The sequence below is a fragment of the Arachis hypogaea genome, chromosome 19 (assembly GCF_003086295.3).
Source record: "Arachis hypogaea cultivar Tifrunner chromosome 19, arahy.Tifrunner.gnm2.J5K5, whole genome shotgun sequence".
NCBI classification, from domain to species: domain Eukaryota; kingdom Viridiplantae; phylum Streptophyta; class Magnoliopsida; order Fabales; family Fabaceae; genus Arachis; species Arachis hypogaea.
Genome location: NC_092054.1, coordinates 124,598,174 through 124,621,934, shown reverse-complemented (window position 1 = coordinate 124,621,934; position 23,761 = coordinate 124,598,174). Strand labels below are relative to the sequence as shown.

The window sequence follows — 23,761 nt, the reverse complement described above, 5'->3', positions numbered from 1 at the left end:
TTTGTTTATCCAATTGACAAATGGTGCACGAAATTGTGATGTCCAGGCTCGAACAATCCCTGGCAACGTGAGCAACTTGGTACGCATAATCGTGATTACACTTTAATGATGTAGAATTCATGGCTCTTTCTTCCCCTGGCAATGGCGCCAAGAACATGGTGCCAATACCATGGTTCACAACTTCGATACAACTAACCAGCAAGTGCACTGGGTCGTCCAAGTAATACCTTACGTGAGTAAGGGTCGAATTCCACGGAGATTGTCGGTATGAAGCAAGCTATGGTCACCTTGCAAATCTCAGTCAGGCGGATATAAAGTGATAATGGTGTTTTCGAATATTATATAATAGAATAGGGATAGAGATACTTATGTAATTCATTGGTAGGAATTTCAGATAAGCGAATGGAGATGCTTTCGTTCCTCTGAACCTCTGCTTTCCTGCTATCTTCATCCAGTCAGTCTTACTCCTTTCCATGGCTGGCTTTATGTGATACATCACCACTGTCAATGGCTACTTTCGGTCATCTCTCGGGAAAATGATCCAATGCCCTGTCACGGCACGGCTAATCGTCTGGAGGCATCACCCTTGTCAATGGCTTCATCTTATCCTCTCAGTGAATAATATGCTCATACACCCTGTCACCGCACGGCTATTCATCTGTCGGTTCTCGATCATGCTGGAATAGAATTTACTATCCTTTTGCGTCTGTCACTAACGCCCTGCAATCGCGAGTTAGGAGCTCGTCACAGTCATTCAATCATTGAATCCTACTCGGAATACCACAGACAAGGTTTAGACCTTCCGGATTCTCTTGAATGCCGCCATCATTCTAGCTTACGCCACGAAGATTCTGGTTGGGAGATCTAAGAGATATTCATTCTAGCTTATTTCATGTAGAACGGAAGTGTTTGTCAGGCACACGTTCATAAGGGAGAAGGATGATGAGCGTCACACATAATCATCACCTTCATCACGTTCTTGGGTGCGAATGGATATCTTAGAAGCGAAATAAGAAGAATTGAATAGAAAACAGTAGTACTTTGCATTAATCTTTGAGGAACAGCAGAGCTCCACACCTTAATCTATGGAGTGTAGAAACTCTACCGTTAAAAATACATAAGTGAAAGGTCCAGGCATGGCCGAGATGGCCAGCCCCCTAAAACGTGATCAATAGTCTCCTAAGATGAACAATGGATTAAAACTGAGACCAAAGATGTCTAATACAATAGTAAGAGGTCCTATTTATAATAAACTAGCTACTAGGGTTTACATGAGTAAGTAATTGATGCATAAATCCACTTCCTGGGCCCACTTGGTGTGTGTTTGGGCTGAGCTTAAGTGTTGCACGTGCAGAGGCCTTTTGTGGAGTTGAACGCCAGGTTTTGATCCATTTCTGGCGTTCAACTCTGGTTTTGGATCCTTTTCTGGCGCTGGACGCCAGATTTGGGTAGAAAGCTGGCGTTTAACGCCAGTTTATGTCGTCTATTCTTGGCCAAAGTATGGACTATTATATATTGCCGGAAAGCCCTGGATGTCTACTTTCCAACGCAATTAAAAGCGCGCCATTTCGAGTTTTGTAGCTCCAGAAAATCCACTTTGAGTGCAGGGAGGTCAGAATCCAACAGCATCAGCAGTCCTTCTTCAACCTCTGAATCTGATTTCTGCTCAAGTCCCTCAATTTCAGCCAGAAAATACCTGAAATCACAGAAAAACACACAAACTCATAGTAAAGTCCAGAAATGTGAATTTAACCTAAAAACTAATGAAAACATCCCTAAAAGTAACTAGATCCTACTAAAAACATACTAAAAACAATGTCAAAAAGCGTATAAATTATCCGCTCATCACAACACCAAACTTAAATTGTTGCTTGTCCCCAAGCAACTGAAAATCAAATAGGATAAAAAGAAGAGAATATACTATAAATTCCAAACTATCAATGAAACATAGCTTCAATCATATGAGCGGGACTTATAGCTTTTTGCCTTTTGAATAGTTTTGGCATCTCACTTTATCCATTGAGGTTCAGAATGATTGGCATCTATAGGAACTTTAGATTTCGATTAGTGTTATTGATTCTCCTAGTTCAGTATGATGATTCTTGAACACAGATTTTTTATGAGTCTTGGCCGTGGCCCTAAGCACTTTGTTTTCCAGTATTACCACCGGATACATAAATGCCACAGACACATAATTGGGTGAACCTTTTCAGATTGTGACTCAGCTTTGCTAAAGTCCCCAATTAGAGGTGTCCAGGGTTCTTAAGCACACTCTTTTTTTTGCTTTGGACCTTGACTTTAACCGCTCAGTCTCAAGTTTTCACTTGACACCTACACGCCACAAGCACATAGTTAGGGACAGCTTGGTTTAGCCGCTTAGACCAGGATTTTATTCCTTTAGGCCCTCCTATCCACTGATGCTCAAAGCCTTGGGATCCTTTTTATTTGCCCTTGCCTTTTGGTTTTAAGGGTTATTGGCTTTTTGCTCTTGCCTCTTGGTTTTAAGAGCTTTGGCTTTTTCTGCTTGCTTTTTCTATATATATATATATATTTTTTTTTCTGCAAGCTTTGTTCTTTGCTGCTTTTTCTTGCTTCAAGAATCATTTTTATGATTTTTCAGATTATCAAATAACATGTCTCCTAGTCATCATTCTTTCAAGATCCAACATATTTAACATTCTTAAACAACAACTTCAAAAGACATATGCACTGTTCAAGCATGCATTCAGAAAACAAGAAGCATTGTCACCACATCAATATAATTAAGCTAAGTTCAAGGATAAATTCGAAACTCATGTACTTCTTGTTCTTTTGAATTAAAACAGTTTTTATTTAAGAGAGGTGATGGATTCATAGGACATTCATAACTTTAAGACAAAGTTACTAACTACTAATAATCATGTAATGAAGACACAAACATGGATAAGCACATAACATAGAAAACGAAAAACAGAAGAAATAAGAACAAGGAATGAATCCACCTTAGTGATGGTGGCGTTTCCTTCTTGAGGAACCAATGATGTCCTTTAGCTCTTCTATGTCTCTTCCTTGTCTTTGTTGCTCCTCCCTCATTGCTTTTTGATATTTTCTTATTTTATGAAGCATGATGGAGTGCTCTTGATGTTCCACCCTTAGTTGTCCCATATTGGAACTCAATTCTCCTAGGGAGGTGTTGATTTGCTCCCAATAGTTTTGTGGAGGAAAGTGCATTTGAGGCATCTCCAGGATCTCATGGTGATGAGCTTCATACGCCTCTTGAGCTCCATGAATGGGCTCTCTTGCTTGCTCCATCTTTTTCTTAGTGATGGGCTTGTCCTCTTTAATGAGGATATCTCCCTCTATGTCAATCCTAGCCGAATTGCATAGGTGGCAGATGAGGTGAGGAAAGGCTAACCTTGCCATAGTGGAGGACTTGTCAGCCACCTTGTAGAGTTCTTGAGGTATAATCTCATGAACTTCCACCTCTTCTCCAATCATGATGCTATGGATCATGATGGCCCGGTCTATAGTAACTTCAGACCGGTTGCTAGTGGGAATGATTGAGCATTGAATGAACTCCAACCATCCTCTAGCTACAGGCTTGAGGTCCAATCTTCTTAGTTGAACCGGCTTGCCTTTGGAGTCAACCTTCCATTGAGCTCCTTCTACACATATGTCCATAAGGACTTGGTCCAACCTTTGATCAAAGTTGACTCTCCTTGTGTAGGGGCGTGCGTTCTCTTCCATGTTTGGCAAGTTGAACGCCAACCTCACATTTTCCGGACTAAAATCTAAGTATTTCCCCCAAACCATTGTAACATAGTTCTTTGGATCTGGGTTCTTACTTTGATCATGGTTCTTGGTGATCCATGCATTGGCATAGAATTCTTGAACCATTAGGATGCCGACTTGTTGGATGGGATTTGTTAGAACTTCCCATCCTCTTCTTTGAATTTCATGTCGGATCTCCGGATACTCATTTCTTTTGAGTTTGAAAGGGGCCTCAGGGATCACCTTCTTCTTGGCCACAACATCATAGAAGTGGTCTTGATGGGCTTTGGAGATGAACCTTTCTATCTCCCATGACTCGGATGTGGAAGCTTTTGTCTTCCCTTTCCCTCTTCTAGAGGATTCTCCGGTCTTAGATGCCATCAATGGTAATGGAAAAACAAAAAAGCTATGCTTTTACCACACCAAACTTAGAATATTGCTCGCCCTCGAGCAATAAACAAAAGAATAGAAGAAGAAGAAGAAGAAATATGGAGAGGGAGAGGGAGATGTGGTTTCGGCCAATAAGGGTGTAGAGGGGTGTGTTGTGTGAATTTTGATGAAGAATGGAGGGTTTTATATAGGGAAGGGAGGGGGGTTAAGGTTCGGCCATATGGGTGGGTTTGGGTGGGAAATTGGTTTTGAATTTTGAAGATAGGTGGAGTTTGTGAGGTAGGTTTTTGGGGAAGAGTGGATGGATGTGAGTGGTGAAGAGGTGATGGGGAAGAGAGTTTGAGGTGATTGGTGAAGGGTTTTTGGGGAAGAGTGTTTATGGGGTTGTGTGAAAGAGAGTGGTGAGAAGAAGTGAGTGGAGGTAGGTGGGGATCCTGTGGGGTCCACAGATCCTGAGTGGATCCTGTGGGGTCCACAAATCCTGAGTGGATCCTGTGGGGTCCACAGATCCTGAGGTGTTCAAGGAATTACATCCCTGCACCCATTAGGCATGTAAAAATGCCTTTGTACCCAACTCTGGGCGTTCAGCGCCAGGTTGGTGGCCATTTTGGGCGTTTAGCGCCCATTTGTGTGCCATTTCTGGCGTTGAACGCCAGAACCATGCCTGTTCTGGCGTTTAGCGCCCAGAAGCTGCCCATTTTGGGCGTTCAGCGCCAGAACCATGCTCTGTTCTGGCGCTGAACGCCAGACAGATGCTCCTCCAGGGTGTGATTTTTCTTCTGCTGTTTTTGATTCCATTTTCAATTTTTATATTTATTTTGTGACTCCACATGATCATGAACCTACAAAGACATATAACTAAGAAAAATATAGTTAGATAAATAAAAATTGGGTTGCCTCCCAACAAGCGCTTCTTTAATGTCAATAGCTTGACAGTGGGCTCTCATGGAGCCTCACAGATGTGCAGAGCTTTGTTGAGACTCTCCAACACCAAACTTAGAGTTTGGATATGGGAGTTCAACACCAAACTTAGAGTTTGGTTGTGGCCTCCCAACACCAAACTTAGAGTTTGACTGTGGGGGCTTGGGTTGACTCTGCTTTGAGAGAAGCTTTTCATGCTTCCTCTCCATGGTTGCAAAGGGAGATCCTTGAGTTTTAAGCACAAGGGAGTCCTCATTCCATTGAAGGACTAGTTCACCTCTGTCAACATCAATCACAGCTCTTGCTGTGGCCAGGAAAGGTCTTCCTAGGATGATGGATTCATCCTCTTCCTTTCCAGTATCCAGGACTATGAAATCAGCAGGGATGTAAAGGCCTTTAACCTTTACTAACACGTCCTCTACTTGTCCATAAGCCTATTTTATTGAACTGTCTGCCATCTCTAATGAGATTTTAGCAGCTTGCACCCCATAGATTCCCAGTTTCTCTATTACAGAGAGGGGCATGAGGTTTATTCCTGAACCAAGGTCACACAGAGCTTTAAAGATCATGGTGCCTATGGTACAGGGTATTATGAACTTTCCAGGATCCTGTCTCTTCTGAGGCAATATCAGTTGATCCAGATCACTTAGTTCATTGATGAACAAGGGAGGTTCAACTTCCCAAGTATCAATGCCAAATAATTTGGCATTCAGCTTCATGATTGCACCAAGAAACTTGGCAGTTTGCTCTTCAGTAACATCCTCATTTTCTTCAGAAGAGGAATTCTCATCAGAGCTCATGAAGGGCATAAGGAGGTTCAATGGGATCTCTATGGTCTCTAGATGAGCCTCAGAGTCCTTTGGTTCCTCAGAGGGAAGCTCCTTATTGACCACTGGATGTCCCAGGAGGTCTTCCTCCTTGGGATTCACGTCCTCCTCTCCCTCATTGGGTTCGGCCATTTTGCTTATGTCAATGGCCTTGCACTCTCCTTTTGGGTTCTCTTCTGTATTGCTTGGGAGAGTACTGGGAGGGATTTCAGTGATCCTTTTACTCAGCTGGCCCACTTGTGCTTCCAAATTTCTAATGGAAGACCTGGTTTCATTCATGAAACTCACAGTGGCCTTAGATAGATCAGAGACTAGATTTGCTAAATTAGAAGCATTTTGTTCAGAGTTCTCTGTCTGTTGCTGAGTGGATGATGGAAAAGGTTTATTATTGCTAAACCTGTTTCTTCCACCATTATTAAAGCCTTGTTGAGGCTTTTGATCCTTCCATGAGAAATTTGGATGATTTCTCCATGATGAGTTATAGGTGTTTCCATAAGGTTCACCTAAGTAATTCACCTCTGCTATTGCAGGGTTCTCAGGATCATAAGCTTCTTCTTCATAAGAAGCCTCTTGAGTACTGTTGGATGCAGCTTGCATTCCATGCAGACTCTGAGAGATCATATTGACTTGCTGAGTCAATATTTTATTCTGAGCCAATATGGCATTCAGAGTATCAACTTCAAGAACTCCCTTCTTCATAGGCGTCCCATTACTCATAGGATTCCTTTCAGAAGTGTACATGAACTGGTTATTAGCAACCATGTCAATGAGTTCTTGAGCTTCTGCAGGCGTTTTCTTTAGGTGAATGGATCCACCTGCAGAAGTGTCCAGTGACATCTTTGATAGCTCAGATAAACCATCATAGAATATATCCAGGATGGTCCATTCTGAAAGCATGTCAGAAGGACACTTTTTGGTCAACTGTTTGTATCTTTCCCAAGCTTCATAGAGGGATTCACCTTCTTTCTGTCTGAAGGTTTGAATATCAGCTCTAAGCTTGCTCAGCTTTTGAGGAGGAAAGTACTTGGCTAAGAAAGCCGTGACCAGCTTATCCCAAGAGTTTAGGCTGTCTTTGGGTTGAGAATCCAACCATAATCTAGCTCTGTCTCTTACAGCAAAAGGGAAAAGCATGAGCCTGTAGACTTCAGAATCTACTCCATTAGTCTTAACAGTATCATATATCTGCAAGAATTTAGTTAAGAACTGAAAAGGATCTTCAGATGGAAGTCCATGAAACTTGCAGTTCTGCTGCATCAGAGAAACTAATTGAGGTTTCAGCTCAAAGTTGTTTGCTCCAATGGCAGGAATGGAGATGCTTCTTCCATATAAATTGGAATTAGGTGCAGTAAAGTCACCAAGCATCCTCCTTTCATTATTATTATTTTCGGCTGCCATATCCTTTTCCTGTTCGAAAATTTCTGAAAGGTTTTCTCTGGATTGTTGTAATTTAGCTTCTCTTAATTTTCTCTTCAGAGTCCTTTCAGGTTCTGGATCTGCTTCCACAAGAATGTTCTTATCCTTGCTCCTGCTCATATGACAAAGAAGAAGGCACAGAAAAATAATAATAATAATAATAGAGATCCTTTATACCACAGTATAGGGATCCCTGTGTGAGTGGAAGAAGAGGGGGAGACAAAGAATGTAATATAATGGAAGAAACACAACTGTGAGGATGGCAGAGATGTGAGATGAGATGTTAGGATATGAATGAATAAATAGAATAAGATGGGGGAGGGATAATTTTCGAAAATTATTTTGAAAAAGAGTTAGTGATTTTCGAAAATGGTTTTTTGAAAATTGTTAGTATTTTTTTCGAAATTTTTTTTTAAAATCAAAAATAAAAATAATTAGTTAATAAAAAAGAAATTTTTGAAAAAGAGGGAAGATATTTTCGAAAATGAGAGAGAGTTAGTTAGGTGGTTTTGAAAAAGTTAAGAAACAAACAAAAAGTTAGTTAGTTAGTTGAAACAAATTTTGAAAACCAATTTTTGAAAAGATAAGAAGTTAGGAAGTTAGAGAGGATATTTTGAAATCAAATTTTTGAAAAAGGTAAGAAGATATTTTTGAAAAGAAATGATAGAAATTAGTTTTGAAAAAGATTTGATTTTTAAAATCTCAATTAATGACTTGATTCATAAGAAATCACAAGATATGATTCTAGAACTTAAAGTTTGAATATTTCTTAACAAGCAAGTAACAAACTTCAAATTTTTGAATCAAAACATTAATTGATTATGTTATTTTCGAAAATTTGATATAAAAATAAGAAAAAGATTTTTGAAAAATATTTTTGAAATTTTCGAAAATAACTAAGAAATTTGAAAAAGATTTGATTTTTGAAAAAGATTTTGAAAAAGATAAGATTTTCAAATTGAAAATGTGATTTGACTCATAAGAAACAACTTGATTTTAAAAATTTTTGAAAAAGTCAACTCAAATTTTCGAATTTGATGAGAGAAAAAGGGAAAGATATTTTTTTTGATTTTTGAATTTTTATGATGCAAGAGAAAAACAAGAAAAATGATGCAATGCATGAAATTTTTAGATCAAAACAATGAATGCATGCAAGAATGCTATGAATGTCAAGATGAACACCAAGAACATTATGAATGTCACGATGAATATCAAAGACAAAATTTTAAAAAAAATTTAATGCAAAGAAAACATGCAAGACACCAAACTTAGAATTCTTTAATGCTTACGCACTAAGAATTCAAGAATGCACATGAAAAACATGAAAAGACACAAAACAAAAAATCATCAAGATCAAACAAGAAGACTTACCAAGAACAACTTGAAGATCATGAAGAACACTATGAATGCATGAAATTTTCGAAAAATGCAAGATGCACATGCAAATGACACCAAACTTATGATATGACTCAAGACTCAAACAAGAAACACAAAAATATTTTTGATTTTTATGATTTTCTAATTTTTTTGGTTTTTTTTTTCGAAAATTATATGAAAAAGAAAAAAAATAAGGATTCCAAAATTTTTAACATGAATTCCAGGAATCTTGCATTCTTAGTCTAAAGCTTCAGTCCAGGAATTAGATATGGCTCACTAGCCAGCCAAGCTTTCAATGAAGGCTCCAGTCCAAAACACTAGACATGGCCAATGGCCAGCCAAGCTTCAGCATGTAATTCAGACATGACATGCCTGACATTCCTTACATTCAACAGCCAATTGGCTAAGAAAGATAAAGAAGCTCTTCTCTTGAGTATAAGAATTGAGACATGGCTTTACAGCCAGCCAGGCTTCACATACTTCATGAAACACTAAAATTCATTCTTAAAAATTTTGAATAAAAATATATTTTTGAAAACATTTTTTTTTTCGAAAACAACTGGGAAAATTTTTGAAATTTTTTTTTGAAAACAAAACAAAAAAGAAAATTACCTAATCTGAGCAACAGGATGAACCGTCAGTTGTCCAAACTCGAACAATCCCCGGCAACGGCGCCAAAAACTTGGTGCACGAAATTGTGATGTCCAGGCTCGAACAATCCCTGGCAACGTGAGCAACTTGGTACGCGTAATCGTGATTACACTTTAATGATGTAGAATTCATGGCTCTTTCTTCCCCTGGCAATGGCGCCAAGAACATGGTGCCAATACCATGGTTCACAACTTCGATACAACTAACCAGCAAGTGCACTGGGTCGTCCAAGTAATACCTTACGTGAGTAAGGGTCGAATTCCACGGAGATTGTCGGTATGAAGCAAGCTATGGTCACCTTGCAAATCTCAGTCAGGCGGATATAAAGTGATAATGGTGTTTTCGAATATTATATAATAGAATAGGGATAGAGATACTTATGTAATTCATTGGTAGGAATTTCAGATAAGCGAATGGAGATGCTTTCGTTCCTCTGAACCTCTGCTTTCCTGCTATCTTCATCCAGTCAGTCTTACTCCTTTCCATGGCTGGCTTTATGTGATACATCACCACTGTCAATGGCTACTTTCGGTCATCTCTCGGGAAAATGATCCAATGCCCTGTCACGGCACGGCTAATTGTCTGGAGGCATCACTCTTGTCAATGGCTTCATCTTATCCTCTCAGTGAATAATATGATCACGCACCCTGTCACGGCACGGCTATTCATCTGTCGGTTCTCGATCATGCTGGAATAGGATTTACTATCCTTTTGCGTCTGTCACTAACGTCCTGCAATCGTGAGTTAGGAGCTCGTCACAGTCATTCAATCATTGAATCCTACTCGGAATACCACAGACAAGGTTTAGACCTTCCGGATTCTCTTGAATGCCGCCATCATTCTAGCTTACGCCACGAAGATTCTGGTTGGGAGATCTAAGAGATATTCATTCTAGCTTATTTCATGTAGAACGGAAGTGTTTGTCAGGCACGCGTTCATAAGGGAGAAGGATGATGAGCGTCACACATAATCATCACCTTCATCATGTTCTTGGGTGCGAATGGATATCTTAGAAGTGAAATAAGAAGAATTGAATAGAAAACAGTAGTACTTTGCATTAATCTTTGAGGAACAGCAGAGCTCCACACCTTAATCTATGGAGTGTAGAAACTCTACCGTTAAAAATATATAAGTGAAAGGTCCAGGCATGGCCGAGATGGCCAGCCCCCTAAAACGTGATCAATAGTCTCCTAAGATGAACAATGGATTAAAACTGAGACCAAAGATGTCTAATACAATAGTAAGAGGTCCTATTTATAATAAACTAGCTACTAGGGTTTACATGAGTAAGTAATTGATGCATAAATCCACTTCCTGGGCCCACTTGGTGTGTGTTTGGGCTGAGCTTGAGTGTTGCACGTGCAGAGGCCTTTTGTGGAGTTGAACGCCAGGTTTTGATCCATTTCTGGCGTTCAACTCTGGTTTTGGATCCTTTTCTGGCGCTGGACGCCAGATTTGGGTAGAAAGCTGGCGTTTAACGCCAGTTTATGTCATCTATTCTTGGCCAAAGTATGGACTATTATATATTGCCGGAAAGCCCTGGATGTCTACTTTCCAACGCAATTGGAAGCGCGCCATTTCGAGTTTTGTAGCTCCAGAAAATCCACTTTGAGTGCAGGGAGGTCAGAATCCAACAGCATCAGCAGTCCTTCTTCAACCTCTGAATCTGATTTCTGCTCAAGTCCCTCAATTTCAGCCAGAAAATACCTGAAATCACAGAAAAACACACAAACTCATAGTAAAGTCTAGAAATGTGAATTTAACCTAAAAACTAATGAAAACATCCCTAAAAGTAACTAGATCCTACTAAAAACATACTAAAAATAATGTCAAAAAGCGTATAAATTATCCGCTCATCAACAAACATCACAAGTGATATCTTTGTCAAATTTATTCTTAGGAAGATCTCTAACCAAATTCTCTTTCACAAGCTTAGAAATTTGAAGCATGCTTGCATGTCCCAATTTCTTATGCCATAACCAATTTTCAGATTCAATGGAAGTAAAACAAGCCGCATTTTGTTCTTTTAGTTCCTCCAAGGTGAGGCCATACACATTATTGCATCTTTTAGCCACAAACAAAGTTTCACCCAAGTTTTTACTAATAACTAAGCATTCCATCCTTTTGAAAATAACCCAATTACCCAAATCACACAAAGCCTCCATCGTACTTGTTGAGCTTGATGAAGAACGTGGACTTTCCGGTCATGTGCCTAGAGCATCCACTATCCAAGTACCACATGTCTTTCTTCTTCTTAGATGCTAGACAAATATGCTTAGTACTCTTAAGTGACCTTAGGTATCCAAATAATTTTGGATCCTTTAATGTTAAACCTTCTTGGTTGCCCAAGAGCATTGTATTTTCCAATCACCTTTTAGACTTTATTACCTATCTTTCTTTCAAATATGAAGCATTGAATAGGTAAATGGCTAAATCGGTTGCATGTATGACAAAATATTTTGCTTGCTGGATTTTCAAAGTCATTTGAGGTTTGAAAGCTTTTATTTTTAGAAGTTGAGGCTTCATTTTCAAAACATGGTTTTTTAAAAATAATTTTAGAATTGTCATGATATCCCAAGCCTGCCTTTTCAAAAGTAGCCTTTGACTAGCCAATAATTTGGCTAAGTTATTAGAACTTTAGGCAAATTTAGCTATGCCTTGATTTAGACCTTTAATCACATTATGCAACCTTTCATTTTTCTCAATGCAGTTCAAGAAGACAGAAACATAATGCTTTTCATTTTGACTTTTAATTTCAGATTTAAGCATTTTATTTTCTTTAACAAGATCAACATAATTTTCGGCTTCTTTTAATTTTTCTTTGAGGTAAGTATTTTTAGACTTCACGATGTTATTTTCAGATTCAAGTTTATGGGATTGATTAAAAAATTTTCTAATTTTCTCAGTGAGATCATCAATCATTTGATGGAGTTCTTCATTAGTGAGTTCAAAATAGGTTACCTCATCATCTTGATTGTGATCGATCATTAAGCATGCTTGAGAGTTGTGGTCTGATTCTTCATCCTCTTCAGAGTTGTTTTCCAGATCTTTCCATAAAGCAATGAGCACCTTCTTCTTGTCCTTCCGAGTCTTGTCTTCTCTTTTGAGTTTGGGGAAATCATATTTGAAATGTCCAACTTCTTTGCAGTTATGGTAGATGACTCTGCCGATGTCTTTCCTTGGTTCCTTTGAGCTGTTGGTGCAGATTTTGAATACCACAAACTTACCGACAGGTGCACTGGGTCGTACCAAGTAATAACTCAGGTGAGTGAGTTATCGATCCCACGAGGATTGATGGATCAAGAAACAATAATTGAATAATTAACTTAGTCAGACAAGCAAAAAGGAGTGTTTTGAGTTCAACTGCATTAAGCAGTAATTCAGAAAATTTAAAAAAATAAACACTAAACAGATTGTGAGAATTATATGAGAAATAGTTATGGTTTTGGAGATGTTCAACTTTCAGGATTAACAATTCTCATTAACTACTTTGATCATGCAAAGGTTCAATTCATAGCAAACTTTAAGTGACTAGATCCTAATTCCTTGGTGATTTAATCCTCCTATAACTCAATTAACCACTAATTCCTTGGTCACTTAATCTAATAAGACGGTTTAAGTTCAAACCCTAGTTTATAAGCCACACAAAATCCTAATAATCCAAAGATGATATGATTATATGTCGCGTATCACATTTAATCCAGATAATTAGAGAGTTATGAGAATTCAGTTTTAAGCTGTTATTCAGGTGAGATAGCTTTTGCAATATTCAACGAGAATTCAAGTTAGAAAAGAGTTATTTTCTAATACACTCTAATCCATAGGATGAAGAACAAAACTAATTCTTAAATGTAAATCAATGCATAAATCAAAAGTAGAAAATAATAGTTATTAATCCATCCAAATAAATAGAGCTCCTAACCTTAACAATGGAGGTTTAGTTGCTCATGGTGCAGAAAAAACTCTAGCAGAGAAAAAGTGTAAAGTGCGGAAGAGGCAAAGCAGAAGCCCAAGGCCAAGATATATTCTTCTTTTATATCTAATCCTAATTAATGTAAAATATTATTTCTAAAACCTAAAAATATTGTTTCTTAATTCAAAACTAATTCTAAAAGCTAAATTAAATCAAACGATGCTATGAAGATCACGTGGAAGCCCTTTGAGATCAGGAGTCTGGCGCCAACTTGAGTTGGATCAAGTTTGACACCACGTTTACGTAACTTGGCACTCATTCCAACGTTTACGACACCAAACGCCAGTGATGCGGCATTTGGTGCTACCATGGCCGAACCAAATTGTGAGTATTTTAGTGATCTTGGCGCCAAACTTGAGCTGGATCAAGTTTGGCGCCACTATGGCCGAACTGAATTGTGGATTTCTTGTGCTCTTGGCACCAAACTTGAATCGGTGAATTTCGGTGCCACCTTCTGCATGTAACTAGCTCATTTTCTTCTTTCTGAACTCTGCCAAATTCGCTCGAACGCTATCTGAAATCAATCAAATTGTAAAACAACTAAAAGTAGCATTCATGGTGGCTTAAAACACCTAAATCTTGATTTAATTCAACAAATTCAAATGCAAATTCACTAAGAAAAGATAAGAAAGATGCTCACGCATCACAACAGCAAACTTGAATTGTTGCTTGTCCTCAAGCAACTGAAAATAATATAAATCTGAGATGTGAATTTGCATGAGAGTTGAAGTTTCAATTAAGCTCCTATCTATCTTCTGAGTGGGGTTAAAAAGACTGTGACCAAGAATAGTTTTGGCATCTCACTATCCTTTGAAGCTCAGGAATGTTAATGTCATTCAGAATTTGAATCCGGATAATATTATGAATGCTCTTATTTTTAACTTCGGATTAATCCTTGAACACAACATTTTCTTTTCTTTGGTACTTTGCACCTTGAGCCTAGCTGTGACTCTAAATGTTTTGTCGCAAACTTTACTTGACACAAGAACACCACAAGAACTTAACTGGAAAACTCCTTGAGTTCTGATTTTTCTTTTGACTTTTCCCAGTCAGTGGTGCTTAGAGCCTTTGACATACTCTTTATTGCACTTGGCTTTGACTCTAAGTATTCTGTCTCAAAAGTTACTTGACACAGTCACATCACAAGCATATGGCTAGGAAAATAACTCTTTTGAGCTTTTGATCATGTTTAACCTTCCTAGCCATTGATGTTCAGTGCCTTGGGCTTTGCTTTTCATTTATTTTCTTTTTCTTTTTGCTGTTTCTTTTGCTTCAAGGATTAATTTCTTGTTTAATTTAGAGAATTCATAATAGTTCTCTAAATTCCTATTCCTCATGCTTCAACATCCTTTGATCCAAATTCAAATATGCACTATTTATATCATGCATTCAAGGTCACAGATAAACACCTCAACATCTAATTAAATAAGACTATTCTTAAACATAAACTCAATTTCTTATGCAATACATCACTTATTTTCTTTTTTTTCCTTTCTAGATTCAACCTCAGTGAGCGGTACATGAGACATCCTTTCAAATGAAAAACAAACAACTAAATTAAACTAAAACCTAAGAAACTCAAAATACTAGAGATCATTCAACAGATAAAGCAAAACAGTAGAAAATAGGAACATAACATATTAAGAACGGAAGGGAAATAGTAAGTGAAAAAGGAACTGAACCACCTCAGTCATTACAGTGGGTGTCTCCTCCATCTGGCTGGGCTCCTCCGTGAAGATGATTCACCTCCCTTTGGTGCCATTGATGATAAGATAAACAGAGAGCGCGCACGCTCTACAACACCAAACTTAAAAGTTTTCTTGTCCGCAAGCAAAGAAAAAAAAACTGAAAACGGGGAGGGACATAAAAAGCGCATGGATGAGTAAAAATAAAAAATATTGCAAAAGAAGAAGGGAATGCTATAAGGGAAAGAAAAGAAAAAAAAGTTTTTTCTTTTATTTTTTCTTTTTGCAAAATGGTGGTGCCAAACACCAGGGTGGCCAAGTTTGGCACCACCCTGGCCAAATGGAACACTAAAATTGCATTGTTGGTGGCGCCAAACTCCAGGTATTCAAGTTTGGCGACACCCCTTCCGAAACAAACTTCCTCCAAAATTGAGTAGCTGGCTCCAAACTTGGGATTCCTAAGTTTGGTGCCACCTATCTAGTGACTAATGCCTTCAATTTCTCATATGTGGTGCCAAACTTGAGCTTCTCAAGTTTGGCCCCACCCTGGCCGAACTGAATCCCTCTAGAGTGATTTGAAATCCCTTCTGATTACACATGTTCCTATTTTAAACACTCTGCATGACCAAAACACACGTAAAATGACGGAAAACTATAAAAAATCAAAACCAACTGAATAAATTCAAAACAAATAAAAAATCTAAGGATACAAAATATTGGGTTGCCTCCCAACAAGCGCTTCTTTAACGTCACTAACTTGACGGTTGATTTTTTGTTAAGATAGGGGTTGATCATAATGCTTCAACTCCTCCCCTCTCACTGTGAATCTTCTCCCTGTGTCCTCATGGATCAGCTCAATATGCTCAAGAGAGAGGATTTTGTTTACAGTATAAGATAACTTTGGATTTTGATTCAATACCACTTTTAACCCTGGTGAGAAACCTTCAATGGGGATCTTTTTGTTTCTCCATCCCCTTGGCACTTCTTCTTGGGAACTATCTCCTTGGTGGATGATGCACACCTAACACCAAACTTAGGTTTGATGTCAGGGGAAATTGTATTGCTTCCCACCAAAGGAGGCTTGAGTTACAAATTTTGTTTTATATCATCAGGGGATTCTTGGAGACTTAGATCAGTGAACTCAGTCTTTATGCAATTGCCTTCTTCACCTGAGTGATATATGGGTTTAAAAACTTTGAAGATCAAATGCTCCTTATGCACCCTTAGCATCAATTCACCTGCTTCCACATCAATCAGAGCTCTTCCAGTGGCTAGGAATGGTCTTCCTAGGATTATAGAGGCGTTTTCATCCTCCCTCATGTCAAGAATGATAAAGTCGGCTGGGAGAAAGAACTTTTCCACTTTGACCAAGATATTCTCCACTATTCTATGTGCATGCTTCAAAGATTTATCTGCCATTTATAGTGCTATCCTTGTTGGTTGCTCTTTTTTGATTTGCAATTTCTTCATCACAGACAAGGGCATTAGATTGATGCTTGCACCCAGATTACATAAGACTTTCTCAAAGGTTGTGCTCCCAATGGTACATGAAATTTGAAAACTTCCTGGATCTGGCATTTTTCTTGGCAAATTACTCTGAATTATGGCACTATATTCCTTGGTCAAGACCACGATCTCATCTCCTTTTAAAATTCTCTTCTTGGAAAGCCACTCTTTCATAAATTTAACATAGAGAGGCAATTGCTCCAAAACCTCAGTAAAAGGAATATTGATTTGTAATTTTCTGAAGACTTCCAAGAACTTTGAAAATATTTTTTCCTTGGTCTCTTTTTGGAGCCTCTAAGGATATGGCATTTTTGGCTTGTACTCAAGCGATGGAGACTTCACTGGGTATTGCTCAAGATCAACCAAAAAGGGGTTATCCAGATGTCTCTCAGGGGCGTGCTTCTCCTTGGCTTATGCCTTCTCTGGAGCTTCTTTTTCAACCGACTCCTCAGTAGATTGTGCTTCCGTACTTGCCACTTGTCCACTTATCAAGGTGATAGCTTTGCACTCCTCTCTTGGATTTAGAATCATGTTACTAGGAAAGGAGTTAGTGGACCTCTGATCAATTTCAGCAACTTTTGTGGCTATTTGACCCATTTAAACCTCCAAGTTCCTAAGTGAAGCTCTGATTTCCTGCATGAAAGTACTCTTGGAGAGATCTACAATTATAAATTCTAACTCAGAAGACTTCTGAGAACTAGATGGTGGTTGTTGAAATTACTCTGATTGAAATTATTCTGATGGCCCTGATTGTTATTGAAATTCTGGTGTCTCTGTGGTTGATTTTCCCATCCAATATTTGGGTGATTTTTCTACCCCAGATTGTATGTCTTAGAGAAAGGATCATTATTGGGGGTCTAGAGGAATCGCCCATGTAATTGACCTGTTCAGGAAAAAATTGACCGTAATCATAGTTCTCACCTTGAGAAAAGCCACCACTCATGTCTTAGGAATTATCTTGTGTATTAATGGTTGAGACTTGCAATCTACTCAAATGTTGAGTAATGGTTCTAATCTGTTGAGACATGGCCGTATTCTGAGGAAGAAGTGTGTCTAAAGCATCCAGTTCCATGACTCCTTTCCTTACAGAGGTCCTGTCAGAAGAATACAGATATTGGTTGTTAGAAACCATCTCAATTAAATCTAGATCCTCCTCAGAGGTCTTTTTCATGTGAAGAGACCCTCCTGTAGAGTTATCTAAAAATATTTTGGCGGCCTCAGTAACTCCGTCATAAAAGATCTGAAACTGTATCCAGTCCAAAAACATGTTGGGAGGACACTTTCTAAACATCAGCTTGTACCTCTCCCAAGCTTCATAGAGAGATTCACCGTCTCTTTGCTTGAAAGTCTGAACTTCTGTCCTCAACTTGGCCAGCCTGTGAGGTAGAAAGAATTTGGTTAGGAATTTTTTGACCAATTTATCCCATGTATCCAAGCTCTCCTTGGGTTGTGTGTCAATCCATTTCTTGGCACTATCCCCTATAGCAAATGAAAAGAGCAACAACCGATAAACATTAGAATGAACTCTATTGGTCTTCATTGTATCACAGATGTGTAGAAAATTTGAGATGAATAAGTTTGTGTCTTTCTGCGGGAGTCCATGAAACTGACAGTTTTATTACACCAAAGTAATGAGCTGAGGTTTCAACTCAAAGTTGTTAGCAGTCACAGGGGGTACAACAATACTACTACCATAGAAGGTGGGACTAAGAGCAGTGTAGGAGTCAAGTGTCCTCCTAGGTTGCTCAAGAGCATTGGGAGCATTAGAAGCATTGGGAATGGCAACATTGTTCTTATTTAGCTCCATAATGATTTTTTCAGCTTCTTTCTCAAAATTATCTGTGAGATTCTCAATAGCTATGTAAGCCTAGCCTGTTGTAGGTGTCTTCTTAGAGTCATCTCAATCTCGGGATCAAAGTCAAGAAGAGGTTCCTTGTCCCTGTTCTTACTCATAAACAAACAGAAAACAAGAAAAAGTGGGAATCTCTATGTCAGAGTGAAGAGAATTCTTAGTGAGGTGACCTGAGTAAAAGAAATAAAAATAAAAAAATAAAAAATATAAATTTTCAAAATCAAAGAAAAATTTAAACCAAATTTTCGAAAAGTAAGAGAAGAAAAATAAGAAAATAAAATGAATAAAATAAAGAAAAAATTACTAGTAATTTTTGAAAATTAAAGGGAACAAATTAAACAAATTAAAGTATTAAAACATCTAATCTAAGTAATCAAACAACGGAAAGTTGTCAATCATAGTCAATCCCCACCAACGGTGCCAAAAACTTGGTGCAAATTTCGAATACCACAAACTTATCGGCAATTGCACTGGGTCGTACCAAGTGATAATCAGGTGAGTGAGTTATCGATCCCACGAGAATTTATGGATCAAGCAATAATAATTGAATGATTAACTTAGTCAAACAAGCAAAAAAGAGTGTTTTAAGTTCAATTGCATCAAACAGTAATTCAGAAAATTTAAGAAAACAAAGAGTAAACGGATTGTGAGAATTATATGAGAAACAGTTAAGGTTTTGGAGATGTTCAAATTTCAGGATTAATAATTCTTATTAACTACTTTTATCATGCAAAGATTCAATTCATAGCAAACTTTAAGTGACTAGACGCCAAATCCTTGGTGATTTAATCCTCCTCTAACTCAATTAACTGCTAATTCCTTGGTCACTGATGCACCACTATTCCGTGGTACATCTTGTGCTTAATTGAGTGGATTTTATCCACTAAACTCACACTTATTCATATAATTCGCATGATTTACATTTTCCTTCATAAACTCTGTGCTTTGATTGAAAATATGCTTCTTTGGTCTTAAATTTGCTATGTTTAATCCTCTCCTTTATACCATTCGATGCCGTGATATGTGTGTTAAGTGATTTCAGGATTTATAGGGCAGGAATTGCTTAGAGGATAGAAAGGAAGCATGCAAAAGTGGAAGGAATACAAGAAACTGAAGGAACTGCTAAAGCTGTCTAGCCTGACCTCCTGGTACTAAATCGATCATAACTTGAGCTACAGAGGTCAAAATGAGGTGGTTCCAGTTGCGTTGGAAAGCCAAATGAGGCGGTTCCAAATGACACGCACGCGTGGATCACGCACACGCGTGACCTGGCAAAAACCCAATCCACGCTCACGCGTGGACGACACTCACGCGTGACCTTGCTACGTGCTAGACGTATCAGAAATCGCTGGGGGCAATTTCTGGGCTATTTTTGACCTAGTTTTTGGCCCAGAAAACACATATTAGAGGCTATAAAGTGGGGCAATCCATTCATTCATTGATACAACTTTCATATTCATAATTTGAGGTTTTAGATGTAGTTTCTAGAGAGAGAGGCTCTCTCCTCTCTCTTAGGTTTTAGGATTTAGGATTTCTCTTAGTTTATGTTTTATTCCTTCTCAATTCCAGGTTCAATATTCCTTAATTTAGTTTCTTTTCTACTTTTAATTGTCTTAGTATTCTACTTTATCTATTTTCCCTTATTGATTACTTATGTTGCCAAATTGGTTTATGGATTCCTATGTTTAATTTGATTTCCTATTTAATACAATTCGAGGTATTTCAGATTTATGGTTGCTTTCTTCTATTGATGATATAAATAATTTAGATTTTTCTCCCTTTGCTTTGGTTGAGTAATTGGTAACACTTGAGTTATCAAACTCAACTGTTGATTGAAAATTAGAATTTGCTGATTGATTTGGATCCCTCTAAAGCTAGTCTTTCCCTGGGAGTTGACTAGGACTTGAGGAATCAAATTGATTAGTCCACTTGACTTTCCTTTATTTAGTAAGGGTTAACTAAGTGGGAGCAATAAACAATTCTCATCACACATGATAAGGATAACTAGGATGGGATTTCCAGTTCTTATACCTTGCCAAGAGTTTTTCTAGTTATTAATTTACTTTCTTGCCAATTTATTTCCTTGTTCCTTATTTCAAAAAACCCCAAAAAGATACTTTTTCATAACCAATAATAAATCATACTTCCCTGCAATTCCTTGAGAGATGACCCGAGGTTTAAATACTTCGGTTATAAATTTTATTGGGTTTGCTTAAGTGACAACTAAAACTTTTGTACGAAAGGATTCTTTGTTGGTTTAGAAACTATACTTACAACGTGATTATTTTCATAAAATTCTAGACCATATAAAAGTCTGATCGTCAAAATGGCGCCATTGCCGGGGAATTGCAAACGTGTGCCTTATTATTGGTTATTGTAAATATTTTATTTTGCTTGTTTATTTGTTTTTATTTTTGTTTTTTTTATTTTTTAATTTTTATTAACTACTATGAGTTCTCACCCCCGTCACTTTGAGTTTGGTTCTAATGTTGTTGTAAGGAATGGAAGCTATAATGAAAATATGCATCAAGGTCAAAACAATCAGAGATGGAAGGAGCCACGAGGATCTGATCAACCCTTTTGGCAACAACACCTTCCCAGATACCATGGACAATGACAATTCCACAATGCATGCCAAGACAATAGTTATGGTGGACCCCCTCGTGACAAACCACCTCCACCAAATTACTATGGTCAAAAGCCATTCCAGGGTGCATACCAAGATGATGAATATGGTGGACCCCCTTGTGGTTACCAACAAGCCCCACCATATGCTTATGAACCACCTCCTCAACATAACTCTGAACCACCATACTCACAAGCCCATTTTCACCATTCACCTCCATATGACCCTAAACCTTATCCACCCCAATTCCAATCCAATTACCCCCAAGAACCACCATTTCCATATGCACCATGTCCATATCCATCGACCCAAGAATCACAAGCTTGCCTCAAGGAAACAGTAGATCAATTTCATGCAACCCTTCATCAACTGGAGCAAGCAATAAATCAATTACCTTCCAGACGTTCGGACACTCAAGGAACCCCCATGGCTTTATGTGGAGAATCTAATAAAGAATGTAGCATGAAGGAGATACTAGAAACTCCAGTGGACAGTAAGGAGCATGACTTTGTACTGGAACAAGTGGAGGAAGCCGGAATTATTGAAGAGGAAGAAGTGGTCGAAGACTTAGGAGATGCGGAACGTCCATGGGAAAGCCCAGTCATAGAACCTCCTTCTAAGGAGTTTGAATTTGATGTTGAGGAGGGTGTACAACCTTCAAGGCATATCATGATTGAAGACTTTGAAGGGGATGATCAAGAGATAGATTCAATCATTGATGAATTCTTATCCACATTTGAATCCTCTCCCATTGGACTTGACATGGAGATTAAAGAAGAAGAAGCACAACCTCCCATGCCCTTGGTGAACAATGAAGAAGAAATTGAATTGGAAGAAAGCTACCAAGAGGAAGAGGTTGATATTGAAGAAGCTTGCAAAGAGGTGGAAGTTGTCAAGGAAGAGCCCAAGGGAATGGAGCTGGAAATCACCTTGCCAAAGTTGTTGGAGACCTCTCCCCCAAAGCCATCACCATCCATTCCTTCATTCAAGTGGGTAAATCTTTCATCTCTAAGCTTAATTAGCCCACTTGAATATGCTTTGTGAGACAGATGGTCAGCTTAGAGCTCTTTGTGGCTATAAGAGTAAGAGGGAGATTGGTTAGTGGTTGGCAACACAATCCTAGGTTCATTGTGGTAGGAAGCTCACGGCTGAATTATCATGGTTGGAGGAATACTAAATTGTATGGGTCTAGGAAGCTGTTTGGATGCCTCAGTGAGAATTCGGATTGCTTACCACCCGGTTGGAATAATGATGATCAACACAAAGACGGGTGCAAAAGCAAGGTTTGGGACCCCGGAATTCAATCTAGCAATCAACACTCTTGGGGCCTTGTCACTTGCTTTAACTTGCTTGAAGGCTTTATGTGCCTAGTTTGGTATCCTGAAGGATATTGGAATTGCAAACATTGGTGGGGATTCCTGGATGAGTTCAAGCACAAGCCACCATAACAGGGAGCTCACCAAACGTCCAACTTAAGGACTTAAACCAAAAGTGCTAGGTGGGAGACAACCCACCATGGTATATTCTTTCTTTTTTGTTCTTAGTTTTATTTTATTTTATTTTTATTCGTGTTCATCCATAAATTTCTGCATAGTCATCTGCATTCTACATTCTTCATTTAAAAAAAGGGGAGAAACGAGCGTCCTACGCGTGCGCGTGAACCACGCACACGCGTCACATGTGACGCTAAACCTTACAGAAAGTCACGCGGGAGCTGTGCAGGAAGGGTGCCTTGCGCACGATCCAACCCACGCGTACGTGTGGGCGACGCGTGCGTGTCACCCATATTTTAGTCACCCCACGCGTAAGCGTCAGCGACGTGTACGCGTGGATCGCCAGATCGGCGTTAACGGGTGATTTGGCCGAGAGTTGTGCTGCCTTGGTGCTGGTATTGTGCGTTTAGCACAACCAGTGGTCACGCATACGCGTGACCGATGCTTGCACGTCGATTGGATTTCTGCTCACTCACGCGTACGCGTGGGCGACGCTTACGCGTCGCTTGGCCAGTTCAATTTTCACGCATACGCGTGATGCGTGCACACGCGTCGCATCCCGTTTTTCATTCCTTTCTCTTTTCTTCTATCTTCTCTCCTTCTTTCTTCTTACTTTCTTACTTTCTTCTTCTTCATCTTTTTAAATTTTCATCCTTCTTCACTTTCATTCTATTTTACTTAATTTATTTGCATACTTTCATTTATTGCATTTTAATTATGCATATTTTTATTTTCTTTTCTAAATTTATTATTTTACCATTGGTGTTAAATTTTTCTATTCAACTGTTGCATCTTTTCTTGCATTACTCTGGTGCTTCATGACTTGTTTTATTATGATCTATAGTGTCTTTCATTACTCACACTCTCTTCTCCATTGTTGCAATTCTTGCACTATTGACATGCCATATGCTTCCACTGTTTTCTCACTACATGTTGTAGCTACCATGTAATTGAGACTCTTATTATTTGGCATTACCCACTCATATTTTATTTGTTTTCTATCATTGTTTTTGGGTTCCTGTTCTTCTTTTTCTCTTCTTTCAGGCTGGCCACCGAAGAAGGAAAAAGGGAGAAACTTCTATATGGGGCAACAGACAAGTCCATCTGCATAATCTCTAGAGAAAAGCATCAGTTGTAGCGGCCCATCCACCTGCACATCTCAGCATGCACCGAGGACGGTGCAATCTTTAAGTGTGGGGAGGTCAATACCGATCTCCATGGGTTAATACCTTCCTGTCTCAACACCAATGTTTAAATTTTCTTTGTTAGTTCATTGTTATATTTGCATGTTTGATTG

At 38.6% G+C, this 23,761-nt stretch overlaps 1 non-coding gene across 1 annotated transcript; it reads left to right on the top strand.

The window, feature by feature from the left end:
• The first annotated feature begins 6,779 nt into the window (after positions 1–6,779).
• On the top strand, positions 6,780–6,887 carry LOC112782172 (small nucleolar RNA R71). Its single transcript, XR_003192908.1, has one exon. It is a non-coding gene; the product is annotated as a small nucleolar RNA R71 (small nucleolar RNA).
• The last annotated feature ends 16,874 nt before the right edge of the window (positions 6,888–23,761 follow it).